The sequence below is a fragment of the Anolis carolinensis genome, chromosome 2 (assembly GCF_035594765.1).
Source record: "Anolis carolinensis isolate JA03-04 chromosome 2, rAnoCar3.1.pri, whole genome shotgun sequence".
In the NCBI taxonomy this organism is placed as follows: domain Eukaryota; kingdom Metazoa; phylum Chordata; class Lepidosauria; order Squamata; family Dactyloidae; genus Anolis; species Anolis carolinensis.
Genome location: NC_085842.1, coordinates 272,799,712 through 272,803,119, shown reverse-complemented (window position 1 = coordinate 272,803,119; position 3,408 = coordinate 272,799,712).

The window sequence follows — 3,408 nt, the reverse complement described above, 5'->3', positions numbered from 1 at the left end:
GGTCTTAAGACTGTGCATCCAGAAATTCTCCCTTACATTCAAAGTACTTGAAAGAAATGGCACCTCAGTTTCAATCACAGACAAATCAAAGATGCTGTTGTGGTTGGAGTTAAATCTAACTGCTGGTTCTTTACGTTTGTGGGTGGGGATAGCATATTTGTAATTCCTGAAGCATGTATGTAAGTCTGTGGTTGTATATTTGTGTGTGTCTATGAATGTATATGTTGGTGTACATACTGAATTTTCAAATTTCATGAGAAAACATGACTCATGAGAAAAGTGTTTGGTATGGTAGAAGGCAATAGTAAAAGATGGAATCAAGGAAGCCATTGGCACGGGTCTGTAAAACCTGAGCAGGGCTGTTGAGACTAGAGTAACTTGGAGGGCTCTCAATCATAGTATCAACAGAAGCCAAATATGATTTGATGGCAGTTGACAACAATAATCATGTATTCCTTAGGCATCACTATATTAGATAATCTAGGGAGAGAGTTGTGTTTTGCAAGACAGAAAATAGTTTAAAAGGGTTTAAAAATTAATTCAGAATTTATTTATTTTACCAGAAAGAGGAATACCCCATTTCTCATGAATGTAACATGACCGCTAGTTCTGTGTCTGGAACCCAACGAAGTAGAAAACAGATTTTAAATGGTTCTAACATGGCATTACTTTTAGTGTTTATGAACTGTGATGCTTATAAGAAAAACGCATAGGAAATCCTGATGCTCATATTATTTTATTCCTTTGCCCCCTCCAAATCCTTTCTTATTAAATAATGTATAAAATAGATAGGACAAAATGTCGACACTCTTATTTTCATTAACACGATTTTTTGTTTTACAGATGATCACTTAAACATAAAGGTGTTGAAATATAATCATTTTTTCTCATGTGTCTTTCCATTTGGCATCAGTCATTTGACAACAAGCAAAGCACAGTGAGAATAATATAAAAGATTTATCATGCTGAGTTGTAAATATATTTTGTTCAACCCTAGTGTGACTATCCCCTTCTAAATATCTAATCTTTAGACTCTAGGGCTACGCACATTTCAAAGTTGAGATTTCCAAATTAGTGCCAATTTAGTGCAATTTTAGGATGGGTAATCTTGTATACAGAATACCAGCTGAGATGGCTTTCATTTATCTTCTGACACTTACTTTGTTTTGTTTTGTTCAGTTGTAGTGGCCTTTATTGCTTTACTGCTTCAAACTGAGTAAATATCTTTGCATCTTTTTTTGCAGTTCCACACTATCATGTAGTGCACTGCCTCAATCGAAATAAAAGTAAGCCTTTTGTAGATGACCGGTAGTGTATCCTTTAGAATTCACAGGAATAGGCAATTAAAGAGTTTTAACTTAGCCTCGCAAAACTTAACAACTGTCTGTCTTTATCCATGAATTCAAAATGAAGGTTGTAAACATAATAAGCAATTGGTATAAAGAGGGTTCAGTTTTGTTTAGGTGACTTCATGCCATTGGCAACAGATGTTATTCAAAGATAAATGTAGAACATTTAAAAAATTAAAAATGGGGAAAAAGTTACCCCTTTTCTTCTAATTTTCCTCAAATGGTACATATGTAGTACCCAATAGTTTTTTCTTGGCCAATGGGAGCCAAATAGGATTTCTATGGAAGATGTGGCACAACAGGTGGTGGAAATAGTATTAAAATCTTTCTAATAGTTACCTTTAAACAAAGAACATGGTAGCTGATATTCTGTATCCATGAATTCTGTATCCACTGACTCAACCATCCATGGTTTGAAAATATATTACAGTACAGTCTCACTTATCCAACATAAATGGGCTGAATGTTGGATAAGTGAAAATGTTGGATAATAAGGAGGGATTAAGAAAAAGCCAATTAAATGTCAAATTATGTTATGATTTTACAAATTAGTCACCAAAACATCATGTTTTACAACAAATCAACAGAAAAAGCAGTTCAATACATGGTAATGTTATGTAGTAATTAGTGTATTTACAAATTTAGCACCAAAACATTGCAATGTATTGAAAAGATTGACAACCAAAAACATTGGCTACTAACAAATTGACTACAAATGAAGATAGAATTGTATAAATGTTACAGTAACAACATTGTCGGAAGTTAAATCCATAAGAAGTTCAGTCCTTGCTGCCTAGACAAACAGCTGTGGATCTGGGCGGGAGGCAGACTGTGTTGGATAATCCAGAACATTGGATAAGCAAAGGTTGGATAAGCGAGATGCTATTCTGTGTGTGTGTGTGTGTGTGTGTGTGTGTGTACACACACACACACACACATACACACACAAACCAAACAAAAACATACCTTGATTTTGTCATTTTATATAAGGGACACTGCTTTATTACATCACTATATATAATGGGAGTTTATCATCCATGGATTTTGGCATCGACATGTGGTATATACAATGGTATATATAATAGGCATTTATCTGTTTTGAATGTAATGCTGATTAAAAATGTCTCTGAGAATGCATTTTTCTACATCCAGAACAACAAAATATTGCATTGTAGAGAACATTTATTCACCTTCCTAGTCAGCTGTTTGCACCATCCTTTGTGATCCATATCAGGGGAAGATGGAGCCACCTCTGTCCCCAGTACAATCTCCCTTGTGATCAAGGGCATCTGGATTATGACTGGGTATGTCTCCACCGATGAGGAATGACCAGATGTATGGAAGTGCAACTGGGGCTATCCCTATCCCTTGTTACATGGGCAGGGCAAAGTGTGTTACCAATTTAGATAATGAATATCTCCTTGTGTAACCTTTGAAAGTATATGGTTCAGTTTAACTGGAGCTTATGTCAGGAAAGTGTATGTAGAATTGCATATATCTTTAAAAATAAAAATAAACTAAACAATATTGTATTCAGAAAACATCTTTCCCCAAAACTGAGTACACTGTGCAAATATGTATAATATGTGTGCACAAAGCAAATGTGTACAAAAATGCATAAAACTTCCTGTAGATTTTTTTTAAAAAGTTCTAATATACTAAGGCAGGGCATCTGAGTTGTTGTCAAACTTTTAAACATGACTGAAGAAAAAATATCATGACAAATGTATTGCTTTTTTTCCATTTTTGTACCAGCTAATGCTCTGTTGCGGAGAAATGTTATACAAAAAAGCAGATTGTGGAGAGAATGTTGGAATTTCCAGTGCAATCCAGAAATACCAGAAATATAGATTAAACTCTACTCATCCTGACTGCAACACTAACCACACTTCATGGTAATTCTGTTTTTCACTCTCAGCACATTTGAATTCTAATGGATTCTGAAAATATCCTATAACTCATTCATTGCAATTTTTGGACTTCATCAGAATTCAAGTGTGCTGAGTTAGCAAGAGAATTACCATGAATTAAATAAATAAATAAAATAATGACGTGTGGT